General features: G+C 40.9%; 1 protein-coding gene across 6 annotated transcripts in view; it reads left to right on the top strand.

The window, feature by feature from the left end:
- PCGF5 (polycomb group ring finger 5) overlaps positions 1–27,382 on the top strand; it is a 118,084-nt gene that overhangs the window by 27,374 nt on the left and 63,328 nt on the right. Inside the window, exon 1 of one of the 6 annotated variants that reach the window (XM_057734517.1) lies at positions 26,806–26,972. The exons of 3 other annotated variants lie outside the window; for them this stretch is intronic. The gene's annotated coding sequence lies outside the window, so the exon portion shown is untranslated. Of the gene's footprint in view, positions 1–26,805; positions 26,973–27,382 lie in introns of those variants that run through there. 2 more of the 6 variants (XM_057734516.1, XM_057734512.1) reach the window with 2 other exon arrangements.

Here is a 27,382-nt window from a genome sequence, read left to right as displayed (position 1 = left end):
CCCACTCAGACCAAGTTCTCATGGGAGCCTAGGTCCCATCAAAGCAAAAGTTTATGGGGAAACCCATTATGTAAAAAATATAAACAGAACTGCTTGCTTGAAGGTGGAGTGGGGAACTGGGGTCCTGTCTCTTCCACTTCCCCTCTACCCACAGCCCCTGAGGGAATTCCGAGAAACCCCAAAGCTGCGAGAACAAAAACAATTTCTACAGAAAGGTTTTTTTTTTAAGCTACTGTAATACCTCATTTGTTCTGTATTGAGTTTGTTTTCCAGAAAAATATTTTTTTAGAAATTCATCTTGGATGAAATTTTGCTTAAGTGTGTTACTTTTTTGCCTTCTTAACAAGGCTGAATGAAAATCTTTTAATCTGTTCTTGATGACTTTTGATTATAGTAATGAACAATTTAGTTATGGGTCTGTGCTTTAATGTGGTTATTTCCAACCTCAGAGGTTCTAAAGAGTTAGGACTGTTTACTTGTGCTGTCCTTTTCAAATTGTTACAAGAAGCAGCATGGCATCAGGGGAAGGTCCTGGACTTGGAAGCCAGGCTATCCAGGTTTGCACCTCAGCCTTGCATCTTCTTAGCATTGTGACCTTGGGCGAGTATACTTAACCTCTCTTTGCCTCAATTTCTTCTTCTGTAAATTGGAAATAATAATCATACCCTAGAGGGTTACTGTGAGAAGTAAATAAGTTCTGTTTGTTCATTACTTAGAATTGTGCCTAAACAAAACAGTTTGGACCATTCTAGACTGAAGGACTCCCTGAGTTTTTATACACCTTACGTTTCTCTCTGAATTGTATTCATACCACACAAACCGAGTGTCTGCTGCTCTAGACAAGAAGGATAAAATACTGACAATCTCAAAAAGAAAAAAAAAAAAAGAATTGTGCCTGCATATAAAATGTATCATACAAGTGTTATTATTGTTAATGTTAATGTATCTATTTTTATAATTATTCTGCCTTCTCCACTGATGTAGCATCGTGGTTTAACCTAAGGGCTCTGAAGCTAAAAAACCTGGATTTGAATCCCACCACCATTGTGATCTTGGGGAAGATAATTTAATTTTCTGTGACTCAGTTTATTCATCTGAAAAATGGGGCTAATAATACAAACTAGTTCACAAGATTGTGAGGATTAAATAGGATGAAATTTGGAAAGGCATTAGTGCAGTATCTGACACATTGTAGCATAGCCATCTTTGCTATAAATTATTAAGGCTCTAAATGAGGGATACTGTAACTGTAATGTAATATGGAGCCAGAAGTTTTTACTATATTGACCCCTTGAAAGGAAGCCTTTAGAAAGCTCCTTCTTACTTGTTTTTCAGTAAGTAGAATTGTTAAGTTATTGATCTTAAATAATAAGCATTTCAATGTATTTCTTAGTGTTGGAACAAGGGGTGGATGGGTGGAGGGGTTAACAATTTATACTGGAGAATATGATGCTTATTATCAAACTCTGACTCAGAACGTTTAGATGTATTTATGTTGAAAGAGTTAGGGATTTTTTGTTTTTTGTTTTGGTTTGTTTTTGGTTAAAAGGTTGACATGATTAGTATTCATACAAGGAGATAGTTTTAAAGGAGGATGAGCAGTTAAGAAATGTGTTGGTGGAAATGACTAGAAGCAACACAAGGTAGGCAGCAAATTTTCTGATTTGCTGCAAGAAGAGAGGCCAAGTGTGATAAAAGCAGGCAAGCAAATAAAAAAATTTTGCAGCCAGCCTTGGTGGGAGGGTTGGGGGGATGTTCATCTACCAGCCACCAGTGTATGCCTTGGTACTAAGCATTTTAAGGGCTAACTTAAGGTCTCTGGCCCATGCCACTATCAAGACCAATACATGCATGAGGGTTTTATACAGCCAAGGTTTTATTACATATTAAAGTGTTAAGAAAAATTATCTAACCCTTGGAAATGAGGTACAAGGGTGATCACATGTCCTTTCAGTGTCATGCTGAAGCATTGGCAGATATACCCAGTCACGGATCACATAATTATCTAGGGAACTGTACCTGTTTAGCCTACTATTTACTATTGATTAGGACCCAGAGTCTGTGAAGTTAGATGTTCATTGTAGATTGATAACTTGTGAATAATTTTTGTCTGATAGAGAAGATAACCCTGAAAATTTATAGTTTTATTGATCTATAGCATATTAACTGGTTTTATATATGTATTAGCAATCTTATTTCAATATTCTGTCTTTCATTGGTTGTGTATACTTCAGGCTTTCCTATACTCTGCTGAACCGGTGTATCATCCTGCTGGTTTCATCATTATTGATTTAAATAAATTTTTGATACACGCTCAATTTATATTAGTATAAGAGTTACATTTTTAACTCCTTGACATTGTATCCTAACAAACTATCTATCTATTAGTGGGAATTTCCTTTCCTGTTTCCTACCTCTGACATTTTTGTTTACATTGTAATTTCAAAATTGAAATACATTTTATAGCTTTTATTCTTTTGATGTAGGCATTCTGTGAAGAACAGAAGCAAGTGTAGGTAGTCAGAAGCTTTAAACCTGATTTTTTTTAGGCTGTTTAGTTGTGAACCTAATGATTTCAGTAAGATCCACGTTTTTGAAATGTTTCGTTAATAGAAGATAATGCGACACTTTTATAACAGTTTGCATAATATGATTGTGCAGCTAACTGCTGTTTATTGAAGTTGTTTGAGTTTATGCAGCATGACATAAAAAATTGTAAAAAGGTTCCATTTAGTGTAACCAGAACTACAAATGAGGTAGTGCTAAAGTTTAAAGAACATATTTTTGAATAGTTATTGGCTTTCATAAAGAAATTTTTTAGAATTATGAATATAATGTTTAATTTGTATACATTTGTCTCCATTCTTTACTCTTCACAAAATATTCTGACAAATCTTGCAATAGAGAAGAGGGTTATTTGTTATGGATGTCTTAGACAGGATCCCAGAATTGGATAATACAGTAAATTGAACTTACAACCTTTAAGGTCGCTTGAATTGTAAAAGGTATGTGATCTTGAGGTTTTCATGAAAAACTTTTTATATTCGTCCCTCATCCTTTTGTTAGAAGTTTGCTGTCAGCTGTTTTACATCCTCTTAACTAATATGTACTTAACAGATATTTGTTTAATTAATATTCAGTTCCTCTAGAATGTAAGCTCTATGAGAACAGGGCCATGTCTGCCTAATTCACCTGTGTATTCCAGGCACCTGGCCCAGTACTTGGTACAGGGTAGGCCCACAAAGTACTTGTGGGGTGATTGAATGACTGCACACTTGCTTTCACTCCATTACAAAATAAGGACCATGTTTAGACCTTGATAATAGATGAGTTCAAATGCTGCAAATGCCGACTGCATTTCATCCAGGGCCTTACCAAGCTAGGAGACCCATAGAGACAGCATAATCCTTTACGTTCTCTTATTAGTCATCTGTATCAAACTCTTCTTTTCTGCAGTGTTTTTGTTTGTTTTTAACTAGCCTGTTTGGAAATTACTAAAATGGAGAAAAATTGATATGAAATAGTGGAGCCATTTCTATCCAGGCACACTTTTGCCTCTCAGGAGTTTTGGAAGATGACACACAAGAACCCAGAAAATGCTAAGTGGGATAGCTCAGAGAATAAAATAAAACCAATTGCTCGTACACAGCGAAAGCTCCCCCACTCCCAATTGTTGCTGTGCCCTTTTTCTCTGTCTCCCTTAAACCCCATTCCCCTTTAACTGCCTCAGTTTCTTTTTGTGAAAACGAGTACTTTTGGTATCAGTTTGGTACTGTGTAGGTCACGAAGTTCAAGAAAGGTAATAAACCGCCTTTATCTGGACACAATGTTGAAGATTTCTTTGGTGTTCAGGTTTTTAGCTTCTTTTTCATAAAATGCCAAAAAATGAAAATTTTCTTAAAATTTGAAGTGTGTAGCTATATTTAAATTGAATATATCTATCTATCTATCTAAATTAGGTAGTAAATTTGTAGTTTTTATCTATATAAACAACTATTTAAAATTTTGTGGGTAAATGAAATTGTATGTAAAACAGATTTAGGACCCTAGTCTTTCCAGTCCAGTGAGATCAGATCTGTAAATACAACTGTTTTTAAAGCATCTGGTATATTTCTGTCTCTCATCAGAGTCACTAAGTTGGGCAGTCTTTATTTCTTTGATTCTCCATGCCATCCATCCTTGAGCACAGCTGCTCTCAAATATTTTGAAAGGATACTATTAAATTAATTTCCTTTTTTTCTGAGTTTCCAAATTACTAGAAAAATGTAATCTCTATACACTTGGCTTAGCTCAGCTGACAGGGAGCAGATATCCGCCACTCCTCCCCAAATCAGTCATGGTAGTCTCAATGCCACATAAACAGTCTGTGAGTGAAAACACACCTGCCATCCCAGATATCCATTTTACAAGTGACTGGGTTGTATCCTGAAGTTCATTTATGAACTAATGGTTATGAACCGAGCTCAAGGTATGTTCTTTTTCCTCTGGAAACAGAGTTATAAATGATGGCTTTCACAGGCCAGCCCACACAGCTCCTATCTGTTGTGTGGTTGGTCATCAATCTTTGAAACTATCCCTCCATCCATCAAATACCTAGTAAGTTCGTACTATGTATCAAGCACCACATCTTGCATCAGACTGCATCTGAATCAGTTATGATATATTTACAGTTAATAGAGATGAAAGGTACAGTATATTAACATTTTGGCAACCTCATCAGCTTAATAAGAAATTGGCTTTTTAATCTTTTTTTTTCAATGTCAACTCACTCCATTTAATGTTATCTTTTTAAAAAAATTATTTATTTATTGGCTGTTTTGGGTGTTCATTGCTGTGCACAGGCTTTCTCTAGTTACAGCGAGCAGGGGCTACTCTTCTTTGTGGTGCGTGGTCTTATTGTGGTGGCTTCTCTTCTTGTGGAGCACAGGCTCTAGGCATACAGGCTTCAGTAGTTGTGGCATGTGGGCTCAGTAGTTGTGGCTCTTGGTCTTTAGAGCACAAGCTCAGTAGTTGTGGCACAAGGGGTTAGTTGCTCCGAGGCCTGTGGGATCTTCCCGGACCAGGGATCAAACCCATGTCCCCTGCATTGGCAAGCAGATTCTTAACCACTGTCCCATCAGGGAAGTCCCAGGTTTTTTCATCTTTTTCCTATAAAATAGTCCCACAAATATTCATTGATGAACTACTACATGCCAGGCCCCTTGCTTGTCACTAGGAATAAACGAGTGACCATAATGACCCCTGCCTTCAAGTTGCTTAACAGCAGAAGTTGAAAAGCAAGTTTAATTAAAGAAGAGTGGGGAGGTAGGCGTCAATGTCTTCTGAAGCACTTTCTGGACATTTTCAAAGACTTTTTTATGCTAATGGCACTAATGCTTTGTTGTGACTCAGCCCCCTTCAGAACTTAATATCCCGGGAGGGACGATGATTTCTGTGAGAAACAGCACTGGCTGTTATATATGTGGCTTACTTAAGCTTATCAGCTATGATGAGGCTTTTTTTCTTTTTTCCCCTAAACCTCTCAACCCAAAGAGAACCTTTTGGAGACCTTTGCATGAGGGTTAAATGGAAGTGGAGGGAGAAAGGAGTTAGGCAGAGTGTGTTTCTGAGTCTGGAGTCTGAGGAAGAAACAACCTGAGATGGAGCTGGCAAAAAGGGGATGTGTGCTCGAGCCTCATGCTGAGCAAGCACACTTCCCCACATCAGTCCCTTCATCACGGGGCTGCATAGTTGGCTGTCCAGAGTAAGATGGGCAGGTAGGAGGCAGCAATCAGCTTGTCAGAGTAAACAAAGTCTTGGTGATGGTCTGGGAGGGACTCCATGACCTCACCACCTCCAGTCTCCCTCTTACTCTCTCTGCACCAGCTTGAGCACCATCCTGCCTCAGTGCCTTTGCACATGTCATGCCCTCTGCCTGGTATACACTTCCCCCAGTTACCTGCACAATTTAATCCCTCAACTCATTCAGTTCTCTGCTTAATGTCACCCGACTAGAGTCCTTCTCCAGCCACTTGTTTTATTTTTTTTTTAGAACTTTTATTGAGATATAATTGACATACAATAAACTGCATATATTTAAAGTGTACAATGCGATATTTTTTTCTTATTAGTAATGTATATATGGCAATCCCAATCTCCCAATTCATCCCAGCACCCTCCCCCCGCTTTCCCCCCTTGGTGTCCATATGTTTGTTCTCTACATCTGTGTGTCTGTTTCTGCCTTGCAAACTGGTTCATCTGTACCATTTTTCTATATTCTGTGCATATGTGTTACTATACGATATTTGTTTTTCTCTTTCTGATATTTGTTTTTCTCTTTCTGACTGACTTTGCTCTGTATGACAGTCTCTAGGTCCATCCATGTCTCTACAAATGTCCCAATTTCGTTCCTTTTTACAGCTGAGTAATATTCCATTGTATATATGTACCACATCTCCTTTATCCATTCATCTGTTGATGGACATTTAGGTTGCTTCCATGATGTAGCTATTGTAAATAGTGCTGCAGTGAATATTGGGGTGCATGTGTCTCTTTGAATTATGGTTGTCTCCGGTATATGCCCAGTAGTGGGATTGCTGGGTCATATGGAAATTCTGTTTTTTAGTTTTGCAAGGAACCTCCATACTGTTCTCCATAGTGGCTGTATCAATTTACATTCCCACCAACAGTGCAAGAGGGTTCCCTCACCTGTTTTAAATAGCACTCCCTCTCTGTCCCTCTCAGCTTTATTTTGCTTTGGAGCACTTAACCACTCCCTGACATTGTTTATTGTCTGTTTCCTTCTATGAGAACATAAGCTCCATGAGAACAGGCCCTTTGCCTGCTTCACTGCTGTATTTCCTGTGTCAAGAACACCCCCTGCACATTGTAGAAGGAATTAGGAGATGCACTTTCAAAGAAGAGGCTTTTAGCCTAGAAAATGCTTTTTCCTAAAGCTCTTTTAAAGAGGAGTTTTTTTCAGCCTGTCACTTGTATTCAATTTCGAGACCACTGTAGGTGGGTAAGGGTACAGTTGATAGTGGTATTCTAATTCTTCTAGAAGGTTATGGGATGAAGGCTGTTTTTAATTGCATTACTTTTTGATCTTTTGCTCTTTTTTTTTTCTATTTCTTTTTATTTTTACAAATTCAAAATCTACGGAAAAGTAGCCAGACTAGTTCAGTGAATACCCCTATATATAGTTTCACTTAGATGTGCCATTTGTAACATTTTGCCACATTTACTTTCTCTATATATACATATTATTACAGATCTCACTGAACTACTTAAGAATAAGTTGCAAATATGACCCTTCACCTCTCAATACTTCAGTTTGTATCACCTAAAAAGGAGATATAGTTACCATATTCAGGAAATGTAACATTGATACAGTATCATTAGCTAATGTGCAGACCTGTCTCAATGATGAACTTTTTAGCAATAACATCTGTATAACAACAAGAAGGCAGTCTCAATCCAGGAAAAAAAGTCTGGGATCGCACATTCCATTTAGTTATCAAGCTTCTTTAATCTTTTTCAGTTTCTCTTTGTCTTTCATAACATTAACATTTTTGAAATGTACAGGCCAGTTGCTTTGTAAAATGTCCCTCGATATGGGCTTATTTATGTTTCCTTATGATTAGAGCCAGGTTATACATTAGAGGGCAGAAATATTACGTAAGTGCTATGGTATCCTCCTAAGTGCGTCATCTCACCAGGTACATATGTCAGCTGGTGGTCCCATTCCTAGTAATGTTAAATTTGATCACTTGGTTTAGGTAGTGCCCAATAGATTTTTCCACTGTAAAGGTGCCCTTTTCCTTTTGTAATTCATAAATAATATGTGGAGAGATACTGCAAAACTGTGTAAATATTCTAGTCCCCCAACAAACATTCACCTCATGGCTTTAGGATCCCTGGAGATTTTTGCCTGAACCCATTAAAATGATGGTGGTTGCAAAATGGTGATTTTCTAACTTTTTCATTCCTTATATAGTTATAAATTGGCCTTCCATTGTAAAGAAGAGCTTCCACTTACCTTGTTTATTCATTCATTATAAATATGAACTCATGGCTTCTTTTCTTTAAATTTAGTGTGTTATGATCACTTACTCTCATTCATTGCGATGCTCAGATCATCCTAGACTTGACCTAACAGCACTGACCCCTAGCATGTGGGGAGAAATACCTAATCCTAGCAGTAAGAAATATTTTTAGTAAATTCACAGTGCCTCTGAGTTTTTAATTGTGTACGAGTCATCTGGGACCCCAGATTCTGCATTCCTAACAAGCTCCCCAGTGGTGCTGATGCTGACAGTCTGTGGACTGCAGTTGATGGAGCAAAGGTGTAGGAGTTTGTAGGCTGATCTGAAAGACTTAAAACTTTCTTGCTCTCCCTGTATTACCATGAAAAATTTCCCACATTAATGTGAAAGAGATTGATTTTTTTTTTTTTTTTTTTTTTTTTTTACAATTTAGTGGCATTTTTTTAAAAATTCTGGTTGGAGTAGAGTTGATTTACAATGTTGTGTTAGTTTCTGCTGTAGAGCAAAGTGAATCAGTTTTATATATACATACATCCACTCCTTTTTAGATTCTTTTCCCATGTAGGTCATTACACAGTATTAAGTAGAGTTCCCTGTGCTATACAGTAGGTCCTTATTAGTTATCTATTTTATGTATAGTAGTGTGTATATGTCAGTCATCAAAAAAAGCTACAAACAATAAATGCTGGAGAGGGTGCAGAGAAAAGGGAACCCTCCTGCACTGTTGGTGGGAATGTAAATTGATACAGCCACTATGGAAAACAGTATGGAGTTTCCTTAAAAAACTAAAAATAGAGCTACCATATGATCCAGCAATCCCACTCCTGGGCATATATCTGGAGAAAAACATAATTCGAAAAGATACATGCACTCCAGTTTTCATTGCAGCGCCATTTACAATAGTCAGAACATGGAAGCAACCTAAATGTCCATCAACAAGGGAATGGCTAGAGAAGATGTGGTCCCTATATACAATGGAATACTACTCAACCATATAAAAGAATGAAATAATGCCATTCGCAACAACATGGATGGACCTAAAGATTGTCATCCTGAGTGAAGTAAGTCAGACAAAGACAACTATCATATAATATCACTTATATGTAGAATCTAAAGGAATAGTACAAATGAACTTATTTACAAAATAGAAACAGAAAACAGACTCACAGATGTAAGAGACTGATCTTCCGAGGAGTATATGTACTCTGATAGGCATGGGGAAGAGAAGAGACATGCCCCTGCTACTTGATTCCCAGAAACCGCGATGATGAGGAAAGCTCTATCCCTCTCACTCATCTTACTTTTGCATTTCTCTAGAAATCCTGACCTTGCAGGGAGCTGGCTTCAGCTGATTCCTGGGATCAGGAGAAATAGTAGCAACCAGTCTCTTACTGGTGTTCACCATTAGTCAGATGGAACTGTATTGATACCAAGGGGAGGTAGGTAGTTTGAACCCTCCCCATCAAAAAATAAATGTTCATTTTTTTTTCTTCTTCTTTTCCCCCTCTTTTGGAGTTATGAGCTTCTTGTCATTGGTAGATTTCAGTGGCTTTTAGTCAAATAATTTCCTTTTTCCCATTAAAAGCCATTTCTAGACAGATGGTTGTTGGCACCTTGGCCATCTGCAGTTTGTGACCACTACATTTATAGAAATTCCAAATGTATGTGGTATTTTGTACTGCTTAGTCATCTTGTTTAATCTATTTACATTTTTATCAGTAATCTTTTTTTTCCTAACATAATTTCATTTACCCGTCTGTCATCTGACTTCCTTATTTCCCCTACTTTGTCCTATTAAAAATTGATGGTATCTTCCTTATAAAAGAAGTGTGTTCTGCTTATAGAAGTCTTCCTTATAGAACTTTACAGGTGTGGGAATCCCTCTGTGGCATCTTAGAGGACACATGACAAATCAGAGGACACCTAATCTTATCGATTAAATGTTTGTGTCTTCTAACATTCCCATGGTGAAATTGTATCTCAGGCCCACAGCCCGCCCCCACCCACCAACCACATGATGGTGTTAAAAGGATGGCCCTTTGGGAGCGAATTAAGATTAGATGAGGACTTCCCTGGTGGCACAGTGGTTAAGAATCTGCCTGCCAGTGCAGGGGACATGAGTTCCATCTCTGGGCCGGGAAGATCCCACATGCCACAGAGCAACTAAGCCCATGCACCACAACTACTGAGCCTGCATGCTGCAGCTACTGAAGCTCGTGTGCCTAGAGCCCATACTCCGCCACAAGAGGAGCCCTGGCAATGAGAAGCCCATGCACCGCAACAATGAGTAGTCCCTGCTTGCCACAACTAGAGAAAGCCCTCGTGTGGGGACAAAGACCCAACGCAGCCAAGAAAGAAAGAAAGAAGGGAAGGAAGGAAGAAAGGAAGGGAGGGAAGAAAGGGAGGAAGGGAAAGAAGGAGGGAGAGAGGAAAGGAAGGGAGGGAGGGAGGGAGGGAGGAAGGATAGATTAGATGAAGTTCTAAGGGTGGATCTCTTATGAGTGGATTAGTGCCTTTATAAGAATCATGAGAGATGGGACTCCCCTGGTGGTCCAGTGGTTAGGGCTCTGGGCTTCCACTGCAGGGGTCTTGGGTTTGATTGCTGGTCAGGGAACCAAAATCTCACATGCCTTGTGACATGGCCAAAGAATCACGAGAGAGCTTGCTTCCTCTGCGCTGTTCTTTGCGCACATGAGGATACAACTATGATTGGCCACCTGCAAAACAGAAGAGGGTTCTCACCAGCACCCAACCATGGTGCCATCCTGATCTCAGACTTCCAACCTCCAGAACTGTGAGAAATAAGCTTCTGTTATTTATAAGCCATCCAGTTTATGGTATTTTGTTCTAGTGCCCTGAACTGAGATACCTGCTGTTATCAAGTTATTGTCATCCTAGTTTAGCAGGTACTAATCAGCCTTGGGGAATGAGTGAGTGTGGAACCAGTGTGTACATGGCAACTCGTTTAACAGGATTCAGAAGATTTCCAAAGTGAGTGTTTGTTTTTGATCGTTTGAATCTCTACCATTTGTATCTTTTGCTGTTTCTCACATTTAAGGAAACAGGTGATAATAGTAGTAGACTTCAGAAAAGCTTGGGCACTTTCTCACTTATGAGCGGTGTACAACTTCCTATATCCCTATATCCTCTCCCTTCACTTCCTCTTCTTTCTGGGAGGCAGGCCCCCACCTCCTTGCTGAGGGGTGCTAGGCCCTCTTCCCCTTATTGCAAGGAATTTACCTGCTGCCAGAGCCCCCTTCTCTGCCAGAAAGTGCCATGGTTCTTGTGATTCCTCACATGCTCACAGTACATGCTTACATGCTCCCTGAACTGTATGGAGTTAGTAGGGATTTTATTCTCCCTCTCTGAGCAATGTGTGCGTTACAGAAGGATGTTTAATGTAGCCACACTATGAAAACATTACATCTAAAAGCTAATCTGGCAAACTGCTAGTAAGATACATCAACAGATAGCTACCCTTTAAGTGTTCTTTGTTAGAGGATGCCACCTGAAGATTTCTTATATCAAGCTGTATAATTAGCTTAGCCCAGTAAGAGATGATTGTCCCACAGAGGTTCAGTGGTTGCCATAGAAGCACGGGGCCGGCAGACCCTGCGGTCTGTGCGGGCCACTGTTAGGGTACTCAGGGGCTTGGCCGTGGCTGGGTGCCAAGGCCCTGTGGAAAGCAGGAAGCCTGTCTCGGTGCCTCGTGCTAGACACCTGGCACCCGTTAGACCACACCTGCTTTCTGCTGTTTGGTTCCTCTCTTTCCCTCTTCTGTGAGTTACTCTTTAAAAAAATCACTGACAATCAGAAATGCTTCAGATTCTGACCCAGATCTCTGTGTATCTTTGTAACATCTGAAAATTGTTTGAATTCGGGTGATAAAGTTTCCCCTCACTCAAATTGTAAAAGAACAAGTAGCTCATTACATTGAACAATTCTCAGACAGATGAGCTGCTTCACAAAAGCCTCTGTAGGTGCCCTGAACAGTGTTTAATGTGTAGGTGCTAGGACGTGTTTGTTAAGTAAATGATCCAGAGCAAGAAAGAATGGCGACTGGGTGTATTTTATTTTCATTTCCCATCTTATCTGGTTTTTCAAAACGTCATTTTGATTCCAACAAACTGGGATGCCTCATTCTGTTTCCAATGCTGTGTTTGAACACTGCCTGAGTGTCAGTCCCTGGCTGTTTACACTCTCACATATGCGTAGACTGGTGATATCTAAACACAAAAATGCCTGCTTAGTTGGCACGATCGGCTGGGGGAATTGGTTGTTCAGTTGAGGAATACTCTGGAAGTTATGTGTGCCTTTACTTTCACCCCAAAAGTCTTAAGATGATTTCCCAGGCGTTCATGACGGTGTGCTGCATTCATTTTACTCACTGTATTGCTGTGGGTTGTTATAACTTCAGTCAGCACGTATGGAGCATCCGCTCGGTTCACAGACCTGTGTTGAGTCCTGTCTGTCCCTGCCTCCAAGGGGCTTGCCACCTGACCTGGTAGACCACATAAACACCAAACATAAATACTCATCCAAAACTCGTTAAATATCAGCTGTACAGGTCTCCAGCAGTTCTCAGAAAAAAGAGACTCAGGTGAGGTGGGAAGGCTGAAAGAAGGAACAGTTTGAGAAGATGTAGAATTGCAGCTGGCCTTCCTGGATGATGAAGAGGAGGAGGAGGAAATAGAGCATTCCATTTGATGGGGAGCAGTATAAATAAGCCAAGGTTAGAGGCTGGTGTTCACATCGTGTTTGCCCACTCCAGCTGTGGAGGAGAGGTGCTGTGTTGGAGAGAGTAGAGCTAGGGGGATGAAGCTTGTCTGGTTCCAGGCCCCAGAGGCGCTATGCTTATGCAGAGCAAAGTGGTGTGGAAGGTGGTCCAGCAGCACCAGGGCAGTCCTAGAACTGCCCTGCTGGGTTCCACGCCTGCCTCCATCCATTGTGAGCTGTATGGTCCCGGTTGTCATGCAAACTCCCTGTGTCATGGTTTCATTTGTTAGATGAGGACAGTGATTTTGTTTATCTCGCAGGGTTGCTGTAAGGAATAAAGGAACTCATAATCATAAAGTGCTTAGCATGGTGCTGGGTACTTGGTGGAGCTCACTACATTATTCGTTGTTGACCAAGGGAGAGAAGCATTGCCTTCAGAAAGCTGACTCTGACCCGCAGGATAGGTTGAGTGAAGCTTGAGGAGAGTTGGTGGAGTTGCCTTTTGCCTAGATGGAGTCTGAGATAGGATTGTAAAGGTATCAACCGAATTCCAGCCTTTATGTGCAAGAAGGCACAGGAAAGCATAGAGGATGACGTGTTGAGTGAGGCCATTCTGTTTCCACCACATCTCCATTTCACAGATTTTTAGGGATGGTCAGCCTTGACAGTCATTTAGGAATGATCTGGTCAGAGTAACTGGCGATGTCCCTTAACAGCCACAGAGACCTCTTAACGCTGGTTGGTTAGAGGAAATGAATGATTGGGCCAGAAGTTACTAGAAGTTTGTTTGCTTTTCCTTTTTTCCCCTTGGTTAATATTTTATATTGTGTACCCAGAGGCTGCTGTGCTGACAGGGATGAGATAGAGAACTGAATGTGAATAAATCAAAATGGAAAATAACTATGAACATCCCCGCAAGGAGTGTAGTGTCTAACTGTGGTAACTCATGCGTGCTACTTCTGTTTGTTGTCTTTACACTTTGGGTGGGTAAGAAAATGGAAGGCAGCTCCCTACATAAAAACAAGAATTCCGTTTCATACATTTTCTTGAAGTCTTTCTTTTAACTCTAAAAATTTTTGCTGAAAGTAAGTTGAATTTATCAATGTAGTAGGAAGTTTGCGTTTTTACTAAGCTTGATGTCGTCTGTCTTTATAAAGATATTAATAAGTTGCACTTCAGTCCTATATTCATGGTAGAAACTGTAAGAAAAAACCTACAGCATGGGGATTACACTACATGAAGAAATAGCACATTTTTGTGTATTACAGTAAGTTTTAGTTCCTAAGTGCTACTTGTCTATATTTTGATTCTGAATATTATAGATTATACCATATGTGGTACAGAGTGTTCTTATGTGCAGTTTAAATGGTTTCCAGGGTCAAGGTTTACAAATGCTAGTAGTTCTGGTATAGCACTCGAAATATAATGCCAGATATTGACTGCCACCATCAGTTGTTAATCAGTCTTGATGATATTTGTGTCTTATAAGACATAAAAAAGATGATCAGTTAAAAGTGAGTATGACTCTAATGTTTGAAGAAATACATCTCTCTGGTTCTTAGCCCATGCAGTCTTTAAACTATACCATGCTTTTGTGTGAGTACATATGTGTGTACGTGTATGTTTATGTTTGTATCAAATAATCTCTGTAACTATTTGGCTATATATAGCACAAGTTAGTTGTATGCCAGATAGTCTAAAAATTAATCTATATCAGATTCCTTTGAACTGATTGAAAAGAATATCTAGAATTAAGTGCAGTATAAATTGTTTTTAAAATAACCATATTCTGGCTTATATACTTGGGAAAATTACATGAATATGAATGGAGATTCACTACTCCTCCCTTCCTATTTAGTTCAGTTGACCCCTTTCCATCCTTGCCTTCCTCAGACCCTAATGTAATCACCCTTGCTTAGCTTTCTTTCAGCTCCATTCCTATACCACATGTGAGTCCACATGTGTTAGCCTTTTGGTCAGTCCACTCATCTGTTTGTCTATCATCGCTGTCTGCAACTCAGTACTAATAGAAATATGGTATCCAGTTCAACTGGATTCTTAGTGCTAGGTTTTTTGTTTCCTTGTTTGTTTGTTTTTAAATCCTTCTATATGTGCCTAGACAAATTCTCTCTCATTTCCTTTAGCCATGATCCTAAATTTGATCCATGTCCTTAAATTCTTTAACCCAGTGGTAGCTGAGTTGTAGTCCCTTCTGGTGGACACATCCCTGGAGAGAATTTCCCCTCCCCTACAATGTGCAGTTCTGATGCTGCTACTCCAGTGTCTGCTGCTGTCATCTTATGGCCATCTTCTCTCTGGACATCTGTGTCTTCACTTGATGTCCTCACTGTTTGTCTGTCTCCTATTCCTATAAGGATACTAGTCCTATTAAATAAAGAGCCCAACTACTCTAGTATGACCTCACTGTAACTTGATTATACCTTCAAAGACCTTTTCTCCAAATAAAGTCACATTCACAGATTCCAGGGGTGAAGACTTTTATATATATCTTTTGGGGGCACACAATTCAACTCATAAGAGGCATTTAGAAGAAATCTGTGCAGATATTTAACATGTAAATATCTTGTGGCATATTAAAATAATGAAGTTAATAAAGTACAAAAGTGTGAAATGTTCATGTTGTTGAGTATGGGTATTATAAATGTCAACTTTAAAAAGTTAGATTCTGACCAACTGTAAAATAGCTAGCTAGTGGGAAGTTGCTGAATAACAAAGGGAGATCAACTCGATGATGGGTGATGCCTTAGAGGGCCGGGACAGGGAGGGTGGGAGGGAGTCACGGGAGGGAGGGGATATATGTATAAATACAGTTGATTGACTTTGGTGTACCTCAAAAGCTGGTACAAGAGTGTAAAGCAATTATATTCCAATAAAGAGCTTAAAAAAGAAAAGCAAAAGCAAAAAAAAAAAAAAACCCTTAGATTCTGTTTATTCAGTTTTATTAATGACTGGTGTTTATTGTTGGATACTTCTAAAGTGAATTAACTTATATGACAAAGATTTCATAGAAGTATTTGTTCCTACGCTAATAAATTCAGTTTCTAATCACAGAAATTCTTTCCTTTTCCAGTAGAAATGAGTACTTCACCTAAAACTTCAGACTTCGTTGGTAAAGAGGGTTAAAGAACAAATTGTTCAGGAAATACTGTAAAGGAAATGGTGATCTACTAATTTATAATCCTCAAGTCCCAATTAACTTCCTTGTCAGTATTTGTGATAAGTATCATCCTTCTTAAATTTTAGGAAGTGAAATATCCTTGTAAGTTGTTCAAATCAAGAACAATTCTTGACAAAAGTTACCTTAGTTACCTTTTAAAAGCATAAATGAATACATGTAATTGCCTATCTTCCTTGGACTTTTCTGCAGTGTTCTTAATTTAGTAAATTAAAAATGCCAACATTCACATGATCTAATGTCAAAGCCTCCCCTTTTGTAATTCAACAGTATAGTAGTGAATGGTCCTCAGTCTTGATGACTTGTGTGAAAAAGTACTTTGAAACTCTTTTCCCCTGTACACAGATTTTTCTTGATTTACTTGTAACACTCATCCAAAAAGCTAGAAGGGGAGAATATCATCTGTCCTTGGGCTGTGTAAATTTCTTTGTTTAGCATCTGTAGAAATAGAAGCATCCATCCTTCTCCTTAGGCTGTGAGGCCAGATCTGGTTCCCAAAGATGCAGTATTCTTATTTCAAACGTGCTCTCTCTTGTTGCAGCTGCTGTCCTTCAAAGGGCAAAGGAGATGGGAAGGTGAACACTCACCACCCTGTCCTTTGGGGTGTCTTCTGAGACCAGGGTGCAGGCCAAAGTGAGGCTGGAGATGACATGTACACATACTCCAGCATGGCTTCCCCGGGTCAGGCTTGCAGCATTGTCCATCAGTATGTAAGCAGAAGGCTTACCCCTTGAAGCCCTGTGTTTTCTCTTAGGTCAGCACTCTAGTATCCCAGGTAGTATGGGGAAATACTTTCTCTTTAAAGGCCACCAGGACGATTTTGTGTTTTGAAGTCAGAGGTGCTGGACTCAGCCTGCTCTTTGGCAAACAGGAGAGAATGTTTTTGTTTCATATTCCTTTTCTTTTTGTTGGTGCTCTTTCTCCATCATGACTCAGGAGAAATATCAGATTATGCAGACCTTTACAAAGAAGAATGAAAGATCGTTTCTGACTCCCTCACTGCTTGATGGTGAGGACAGGTATGAGGATGACCCCCCGCTGGTAGTTAAGCCACTATAGCCTACTCATTGCCTGGAATATAGAAATCTTAAAGTTAGATTAAGATGTTGCACTAAAAGCATTTTGGTTTGAGACTATCATCAAAAGCTTACTGCAACTATAGAAGCTTTCAACCCTGGGATACAGGGACGTTTTTCATTGCTATCACTTATGCATGTTCACAGAGATATTCTCTAGGTCAGGAGCTGGCAAACTACAGCGCAAGGGCCAAATCTGACTCACTGCTGGTTTCTTTTTGTTTTGTTTTTAATATTTATTTATTTATTTGGCTGCATCAGGTCTTAGTTGCAGCACACAGGATCCTTAGTTGTGGCATGCGGGATCTAGTTCCCTGACCAGGGATCAAACTCGGGCTCCCTGTGTTGGGAGCACAGAGTCTTAACCACTGGACCACCAGGGAAGTTCTCTGCCTGTTTCTTTAGTGAAGTTTTGTTGGAACATAGCTACAGCCATTTGTTTACATACTGTATTTGGCAGCCTTTGTCCTACATGAGCAGAGTTGTGTGGCCCACAAGGCCTAAAATGTTCCCGCCTGACCCATTAAAGATGCAGTTCACTCTAGGTAATGCTCCCAAGTTGTACAGCCATATAATTGAAGATCTTCAAGGCCCACTAGAGGTGATGTATCCCAAGTCTAAAGCGGTTTTCTAGACAGGCAGATCAAGGCTCATGAAGTGACTTGCCAAGGGTCTTACTGTTTGCTGATTTCTTTGTCCTTTTTAAAAAAAGGAAGATTTTTTTTCACAGAACTTTTAAAAAATTGTGATAAAATAAACATAACAGATTTTTACCATTTAACCATTTTTAAGTGTACAGTTCTGTGGCGTTAAGTACATTCATATTGTTGTACTGCCATCACCGCCATCCAGCTCCAGAACTTTTTCATCTTCCCAAACTGAAACCGTTTACCCATTAAACAATAACTTTTTCTTCCTATGGCAACCCCCCCCCCCGCCCCGCCCCACCCCAAGCCCCTGGCAGTCCCCATTCTGCTTTCTGTCTCTATGAATTTGACTACTCTAGGTACCTCATATAAGTGGAAAAATACAATATTCGTCCTTTGTGACTAGCTTATCCATAACTTTTTTTTTTTTTTTTTTTTTGGCACACGGGCTTAGTTGCTCCGCGGCATGTGGGATCCTCCTGGAGCTGGGATCGAACCCGTGACCTCTGCATTGGCAGGCGGATTCTTAACCACTGCGCCACCTAGGAAGCCCCTCCATAACTTTTTAATTGAGGGAACTATGCTTTACAGAAACAGGAAGATCCTAGCCTGGTCCCTGACTGATTCACCACTTGTCTTGGACCAGGGTAAGCTGATCAACTTTTCTTAATATCTGAGACTATATGCAGGTCACTTAGTTGAAGTTTTAAATGTTCATAACACTCTATACTGTTATACATCCTATTTCTTGATTTCATCTTGATGAGTAATTTAAGCCATGATTTTCACATTTTACACTTTTACCACTTAGAGAGTAATTTTATTTTAAAATTCTTGTAGGAGGAGGAAGGGCACCTGGCAGGAAAGTTAGGTGACTAACTGTTACCTCCATGTACATCCTAAAAGCAGATAAATTGTGTGAAGGCATTTGCCTTCAGTATTTGTTTCTCATCCGGCCTTAAATTATGTCCTGTGTTTCACTGTTTTTTCCAGATATGAAATTCTTGAAGTTAATTCAGCAAGTGTTTGTTAGCTTACTATGCACTAAGTGCATTACTTGTATTATCTCATATAATCCTCATAAAAACTCCTTTGAGATATGTACTTTTATTATATCCATTTAAGCAGTGAGAAAACTGAGGCAGAAAATAGTTCTTTGCCCTAGAAATCAGAGCTAGTATGAGATTGTGCCAGAATTTGAATGTGGCTGTGAAGTCAGAATTTGTTTATTCGTTTATACATTCCTTCATTCAACAAATATTTAATGAGAGCCTAATATGTTGTAGACTTTTTTTTTTTTTTTTTTTTGGCCAAACTGTGTGACATGTGGGATCTTAACTCTGACCAGGGATCAAACCCGTGCCCCCTGCAGAGGAAGTGCAGAGTCTTAACCACTAGACCACCAAGAAAGTCCCATATTATGTTTTAGAGTTGATTCACAGGATACAGCAATAATGATAAAGTCCTGGCCCTCATGGGGTTTACACTCTGTTAACTGTTTTGTATGCAGCCATCTTGTATTCTCGTTCATCATCTAATCAAAGATGCTTTTTTCAGCTTCTCATCAAGAAGGTATCAAAGGAAGGATAGATAACTGGCAGGAGTTTTTCTGGTCATCCGGGAGAACCCTTTTCAACAGACAGAAATGAAGGAACCGTTGAAGACAAATACAGTTTCTCTCTTCTTGAACTATCAAGAGCAAGTTATCACAGCTTCTGAGACTATTATAGGGTTTATCACCCTGAAGTTCAAGAATTAAGAATGCCTATCTAATACTATAGCTAATCCCACCCCTCCCTCCACAGCTTTAATTTAGGCCAGTTTTCTCTTAGCTCTTCTGCAAACCTGGACAAAAATTAATCAGTATCTTAGTCATTAAGTCTTTGATTAGTTGAAGACAGTGTGAAGACACTAATTTGCCTTTTGTTTTCAAAAGGTTTTTTTGTTTTTGTGTTTGGTCCAAGATGGAAATTGTGAAGCACAAGAGAGAAGACTGTCTGGTGGTTTGGCATCCTCCTCTTTCAGATCTGCTTTCCTTCCTCCTGCTGGCTCCCCAGCCTCCCAGCCAGCGAAGCATTATAGTTAATACCCTGCTAAAGTGTTAACTCATAACTGGAGCCTCATGTCCTTCCTGTCTGTTCTCCGTGCCTATGGACTAGGAATCCTACTAATGCTTGTTAGCTGAGAACAGATAGCTCGAGATGGTTCATAAGGGCTTAATTATGACCCTGTCTGAAGAATTTGCATTTTAATGGAAAACATTTTTGCTACCCCTTCATTCAAGGGGAGTGAATAAAGATTTAATATCCCACTTTTACAATGTTGAACTAACCCAAATTATTACGCATTTTTGTGGAACTAGTTTTCTTTGTACAACTTTGAATTGCTCAGTGAGGTATTCAGGTTTCCCCATCTTGTTTTTAGAAATTGAGCATGTTGAGTATTGAGTTCCGAGGAAGGAGTGCTTTCTGACCATTGCACGCCTTACTTTAAGCTATGTCCTGGTTCCATTGCCCTGCCAGGAGTGTCTCATTCATTCTACAAACATTCTTGGGTATATCTTACTATCAGGACCTCTGTTGGGTGGGACAGGATTACTAGGTACTATGCCACTGCTGGTGGTCCACAAAATTCTTACTTATACTTTATATTTTTGCAGTCCTTTACAGTTTACAATTTTTTTTAATGTTTATTTTTTTATTTATTTATTTTTTGCTTGCATCAGGTCTTAGTTGCAGCACCCAGGATCTTCGTTGAGGCATGCGGGATCTTTTGTTATGGCACACGGGCTTCTCTCTAGTTGTAGCGTGCAGGTTTTCTCTTCTGTAGTTGTGGCGCGCAGGTTCCAGAGCACATGGGCTCTGTAGTTTGCAGTAGTCAGGCTCTCTAGTTGAGGTGCTCGAGCTTGTAGTTGTGGTGCATGGGCTTAGTTGCCCCGCGGCATGTGGGATCTTAGTTCCCTGGCCAGGGATCGAACCCATGTCCCCTACAGTGGAAGGTGAATTCTTTTTTTCTTTTATTTATTTATTTATTTATTTATTTATTTATTTATTTATTTATTTATTTATTTATTTTATTGGCTGTGTTGGGTCTCCTTTTGCTATGCGCGGGCTTTCTTTAGTTGCGGCAAGTGGGGGCTACTCTTCATTGTGGTGCACGGGCTCCTCATTGCCCTGGCTTCTCTGGTTGTGGAGCACAGGCTCTAGGTGCGTGGGCTTCAGTAGTTACAGCACATGAGCTCAATAGTTGTGGCTCATGGGCTCTAAAGCGCAGGCTCAGTAGTTGTGGCACACTGGCTTAGTTGCTCCACGGCATGTGGGATCTTCCTGGAGCAGGGATCGAACCCGTGTTCCCTGAGTTGGCAGGCGGATTCTTAACTGCTGCGCCACCTAGGAAGCCCTGGAAGGTGGATTCTTTACCACTGGACCACCAAGAAAGTCCCTACAGTTTACAATTTATTAAAAAATTTCTCACTTATTTAATCTTATATATGCTCATTACAACAATGCACATGTATAAAAGAAAATTTTCCTTGTAGGCCCGTGATTAAGAGAATATTAGTCTCAATTCTCATAGGAAGAAAGTGAAGTCAAGGGAAATTAAGGGACTTGCCCTTACTAAAAGCCTGGTTCTCTTGACTCTGGGTACGTGTCCTTTCTTCTAAACCACAGCTACCTGTAAAGTTAGGACTTTTTCAATTCATGTTCCTACTTTTCTCTGGTATTTGAATGTTGATGTCACTAAATTTCTATATAGCATTTGCCCCAGTTGAATTTCATATTTTTTTTTTGATAGAATATTTTTTTCCTAACTTTTCTATAATCACTTCTAACATAGAATCATCTACATTCATATTTGATGGAATATTCTGAGTTTCTGCATTTAAGTCATTAGTCCATTTATGATCTTCAGGGATTTAATCTGACCTCTCAAAATAACAATTGTGTTTCTGTACTGATATTTTAAAATACGGTAGCCCTGATGATTGGAGTAAATCCAGTTTTTCCTTATAATCTGTACCTATTTTAGTTGCATTCTCTGTTCTTCCAGTATAAGTCTTAACTTGCTCCAGCCAACTGTTGACATCACAATAAAGAAAATACAGCCAGTTTTTTCTGCCTCTCAAGGGAGAAAAGAAAACTTGGTTGGTTTGTCTCTTTAGCATAATGTATCTAAAGCACTTTAAAATATTTATTTAGCTAGTTGCACAGTCGTTAGCAGACTAATCTTGTCTCTATCCCTAATGCTATTTATCTGTACTCACTTTTAGTATTTTGACTTGATTCTCTTTTTTTCCTTTGGCTTTCTCATTTGTTTTTCATACCCATAGCTTTTGACGTTTTACCTTGCTGTCTTTGTAACTGGCAGAATCTTAAACAAAAAGGGCTAGTTTCTCGACCACCCATAGTATTGATACTTCTTTCAACTGGAGTTTTTATCATTTGATTCTCTTTCATTTAACACTTTATTAATAAATTTGATGTATTGCTTCGTAATTGTTTCTTGTGGATAAGTCTCTACTCCCTGGTGTGATTTTAAGTAGTAATCCCTGAGGGCAGGGATTAATGTATCCTTTGTAAGAATCCCTCCAAGAAGAAATCCCCCCCCCCCCCCCCCAGAATACACAGAATGTCTTAGAGTGTGTGCAGTTGTTTAGTTTTCCAGTCAATATTTATTTGAATGATTACTGTTTGTCATCCACTCTGCTGGGGATGCACAGTCAAGCGATGGATCCTCTGGGCTTACACACTAGCAGGAGGTTCAGACAAACTAACCAGCTAAACAAGACAGTATAACGTGGGACTTGAGAGAATAAGGATGAGTTGCCCTACATATTCATACTATATATATATATATATAGTGTATGTATATCAAAGAGGCTCCTCAGCTACCTTGAGATGCCTGAGAACATGGCCTTTGAGATCATCAGATATCCAAAGAATAAATAAGGTTGGGCAGATTTAGCAGCGTGGAGAGGGGATTGGGATGGGATTGGGACAGGATGCTCATTTGAAAGAACACCCATCTCTAGCTAGAGGTTTAAAAGGTTCATTATGGCTGCAGTATGGAGTTCAATGGAGAGGCTGTAGAAGTGACAGGGATCTGGGATGGGCTTATTAAGTATTTGGGCTTTATCTTAAGAACAAGGGTTTTTTTTTTTTTAAGACAGGGAGCAGCATGGTCGAATTGTCAGTTAGAAAGGGTCCTCTGGCTGTGCTGTGGAGGATGGTGTGATAGAGAAGAGCCATAGGGAGACTGCTTAAGAGTTCATTGAAATAATGGCGGGTAGAGATGATGGTGATCTGACCTAGGGTAGGTTAAGTAGAAAAATTGAAAAGATTTAGCAGAGAGAGCCCTTGAGAATTATTGATTACAAGGGAGGAGTAAGTAAGCGAAGAAGATACATAGTCAAGGGTGATTGGAAGTCCTTCAGTTCTCTGTTCCCTCCCATTCCTCCATCATTGATTTTAGGCAGTTATAGGTTTTGAGCTATAATATCCATGGCCATAAAATAAATACATTTAGGCCCAGTAGGACACTTTAAATTTTAATATTTTCTAAAATCTCTGTAGGATGACTTTTAGATTAGTTTTTATGTTAGAGATATGGGTAGTTTTATGTTAGAGATATTCTATGTTAAAAGCTTAAATAGCATCCTTAGGTATATAAAATAATTTACAGTAATGGAAGAGTCATTTAATATTTCAGGGAAATGTAAAGATGTAACTTTTAAAAATGTTATGCTATTAAATGTCTGTTCATCGATGATTTATTTATTAGGCAAGGAAGGAATGTGAACTTTTCAGTACAGAATTACCCATCCGTGGCCCAGCCTTAATTGAAATAAAAATCTAGACATAAAGTATAAAGTAATGAAAGCGTTTGTTAGGTATGCAGATAGCTCCAAGTAGTGCCAGGGGTTGTCAAGAGCCAATTGTGGTTTCCTGGAAGAATCTGGATCAATGATCAAATGAAACAATTTATCACTGTGGGATTTTGCTTCTTTGATGGGAAATCACCACTGGCCAGTTCACTCATAAGTACTCTGTAGTTATTTCCCTCCCTCCATTTATTCTTCCCTCGTTTTGTTCCTTTGTTTTCTTTTAAGTTAATCTTTTTCTTACCTTAAATTCTTGGGTTTGAGATGGTCTCTTAAGACATAAATAATATGGAACTGGTAGCTTTGTTTTGGTCTTGGCTTTACCGAAATGAACTCTGTGATTATGAATTTGCCACTTCCCAGAATTTTGCTTTCTGCATCTGTAAAATGAGAAAGCTCAGGTAGATTAGTGATAAGGGGACTCTCAGCTATGATTCTTTTATCTGCCTTTTCTCTTTCCTGGTCCTGTGTATCTAGTTGCTCCCAGGCTTTTGTTTACTTGAAGGTCCCACTGGTTTTGGAGATTTTTATCAGAGCCACCCCCTCATACTGAGGCTTCTATGGTTTGTTCCAGTCCCCACAGTCAGAACCAAGGGACTAAGGGGTGAGTTTCTAGAAAGCGGTCCCCAAGGGAGGAGATGCAACACAGCAGCTAAAAGTCCAGTGTTTAAACCCTCAGAACTTATACATGAGTCAGGAAACTTGCCCCTTCTTAACATTCCCTCTCGCATTTCTTTTATTTTTTTTAACCAGACAAATGTTTGAGTTTTTGTTTGTTTTGTTTTCTCTTTTGTGTGTGTGTGCATTTTTTTTTTCTTGGAATGGGCAAGGTGGGGTGGTAGCTGGAGAGGGGGAGAGGAGAAACTACTGAAGACTTTACTACAAAGCATGCTGTTTCTTGGGACACAAAGCACAGATTTTCTTACAAAGGCATATCATTCTCTGTCATTCTTGCAAGCCCACCACGTGCAGCTTCATTATGACAACCCCACCTCCACGACTGCCTTCAGGTACTGCTCTGTCGCGTATTTGTGACCCCTCCCTCTGTTACTAATGTAGATCCTCCTGATGTCCAGCTTCAAGCTCATGTCCTCAGGGAATGCCCAATTAACCCCATTAGCGTTGATCACCAGTCACACTTAAGCCTCCTGGACTTCATTAAGTGTTGTTCTTTAAAAATACATCTAAAATAGCTTCAGATGCAAATCAGGAAAATAAGTCATAGTGTTTACAGGTTGTAGTAGATACAGCAATATCTTCCTCTGCGTATTTTAAATGCACTAGAAATAGGGTGACTTTTCACATATTGATATGTTTAGTTAGTTTCCAAGATGAAACATCTGGAGAGTAGTCCTGTAGCTATAAAGTCATTTTACTGGACTTGTTTTCTGTGCTCATTGTGATTGCTGGGACTTACTGAAGTAGATCCCAGCTTGAAAATTGGCATGTATACTTTTGCAAAATGGTTCTTATGAGGACTATGAAAATATGGTCCTTGAAAACTTTCAGAAAATGTATTGCTCCTGCTATAATGTTTTTTTTTTTTTTTGGCACACGGGCTTAGTTGCTCCGTGGCATGTGGGATCTTCCTGGAGCTGGGATCGAACCCGTGACCTCTGCATTGTCAGGCGGATTCTTAACCACTGCACCACCTAGGAATCCCTGCTATAATGTTAAAAATGGTAATTTTTAAAGGTTTTGTCCACTTTACCTAAGTTTAATTATAAATTGGATATTTTTAAAAGCTATCTTGTCTACTTGCTATATTTTATTTTTATTCTTTTTTAAAATTTTATTATTTATTTATTGGCTGTGTTGGGTCTTCGTTGCTGCACGCAGGCTTTCTCTAGTTGTGGCGAGCAGAGGAGGCTACTCTTCCTTGTGGTGCATGGGCTTCTCATTGTGGTGGCTTCTCTTGTTGCAGAGCATGGGCTCTAGGCTCATGGGCTTCAGTAGTTGTGGCATGTGGGCTCAGTAGTTGTGGGGCATGGGCTTAGTTACTCCGCGACATGTAGGATCTTCCCAGACCAGGACTCAAACCCATGTCCCCTGCATTGGCAGGCAGAGTCTTAACCACTGGGCCACCAGGGAAGTCCTTCTTGGTGTATTTTAAATTTCAAATGGATCTTTGAACATTTGTATGCTGCTAGATGAGTGGTCATTGGGTTCATTGGTTTGCCACTAGGACCATCTCCACTCTGGTAGTAAGTAAGGTGACTCATGTTAATTGGAGGTAAAGCAAGTACTTTGCATTAATTTCCCCCTGCCCACTCTGCATTACTGCCAGCTCCCTAGCCATCACTGCTCTCACTTCTCCAGAAGCAAAGATGATATAATTGCAGCACCTTTTCCGCTTTCTAACACACAAGATTGAAAGTTCCCCTTGGCAGATACCCTTTGGGACGTTCTTTTGAACTTTTGTTTTACTGGTGGAGACCTCACTGATTTGACTATTTTAGAATGACTGGATTGCAGTCTTCTAAGCAACAAAGAACCAAGTCTAATTTATGTTTAGCAAAATACTGATTGTCGTAGAAATTTGTAATTTTGTGGAATGTAGTATATTAGGATTGAATGACTTTGAGGAATCCTTTAATGTATGCTTTTGAATAAATTTTTTGTTCTTGTAGTTCTCAAAGTCCACTAGAAAGAGAACTGGGGTTTTTTGTTTGTTTGTTTTGAAACTTGCAAACAGTAAGAACTCCACCTTTCCACCAACACCCCCACCCCCACCGTTCTCCCGCTTTTTGCTTACAGTTGTCAATGGTCCAGAAATCCAGACCCACGTCCCTCCCACCCCCCCACCCCATTCCCCATCCCCTGTAACAAGTTCCTTAGTGGTTCTTAAATAAGGTGCAAATCAAGAGGTCTTCGACCCGCCGCAGCCCACGTGTGGCTAGTTTGGGGAAGATGCAGCTGAGTAGACAATTTCGCAGGGTGACTCATTCTCAGCACCGACCATGGCCAGACATTGTTATGATGAAAACAACTGGGAGGGGTTGGTGGTGAGGAGAAGAAGAACTGAGATAAAATTTGGTCAGATCTACCGTCGCCCTGGAACCAGGGCGGCGGGGCGGCCGGGGCACCTGCGAGGGGCGCGGGCAGGCGGGCGTGGCGACGGCGGGCGGGGCGGCGGGGGGCGGGGCCTGCGGGCGGGGCGGTGGGGGGCGGGGCCAGCCGGCAGCGCCGGCGGTTGGAAGGGGGTGGAGTTGCCCTTGGAGGCGGCTCCGGCCCTGGGTCCCGAGGCCCGCTGCGCCCTATCGGGCCCGAGCCGAGTGGCCCCGCGGAGCCGGCGCGCTCCCGCCTGCAGGGGGAGGGCGGACAGGGCGCGGGGACCGGCCAGGCCGCGGCGGGCGCTGTTTCTCTTTCACTTTCCTTCCCTCCGAGGCCGGCGCGCTGGCGGCGAGGAGCGGCGGTGGCGGCGGCCGCAGGGTAGGTACCCCGCGGGCTGGAGAGCGGCGGAGGGGCCGGGACTCCGGCCACCCTCGCTCTCCCCGCCCAAGTTTGCGCCGGGAGCCGGCGCGGCACCTCCAGGCACCTGCCGCGGCCGGCCCCGCCTGGAGCCGGGAGAGCCCGGCGGGGGCGGCCGGCCGGGGCCCGGGGGCTTTCGAGGTCGCCCCGCGCGCTCGGGGGCGGAGAGGGAGAGGCGGCGCGTCCGCCCCGGCGCAGCCCCGGCGCGGCCCGGCCCGGCCCGGCCCGGCTCGAGCGGCGCGTCCGCCGGGCCCTGGCCCGCGCACCTGCCGGGCGGGCGGGGAGGCTGGTGCTCGCCCCGCTCGGGGCGGTGCTGTCGGGTCCTGCCGGAGGACGCGGAAAAGTTTCCTTCTGCCCCCGCCCCGTCACTT

The sequence above is a fragment of the Hippopotamus amphibius genome, chromosome 5, assembly GCF_030028045.1.
Source record: "Hippopotamus amphibius kiboko isolate mHipAmp2 chromosome 5, mHipAmp2.hap2, whole genome shotgun sequence".
Taxonomy (NCBI): domain Eukaryota; kingdom Metazoa; phylum Chordata; class Mammalia; order Artiodactyla; family Hippopotamidae; genus Hippopotamus; species Hippopotamus amphibius.
This window is presented reverse-complemented; position numbering and strand designations above follow the sequence as displayed.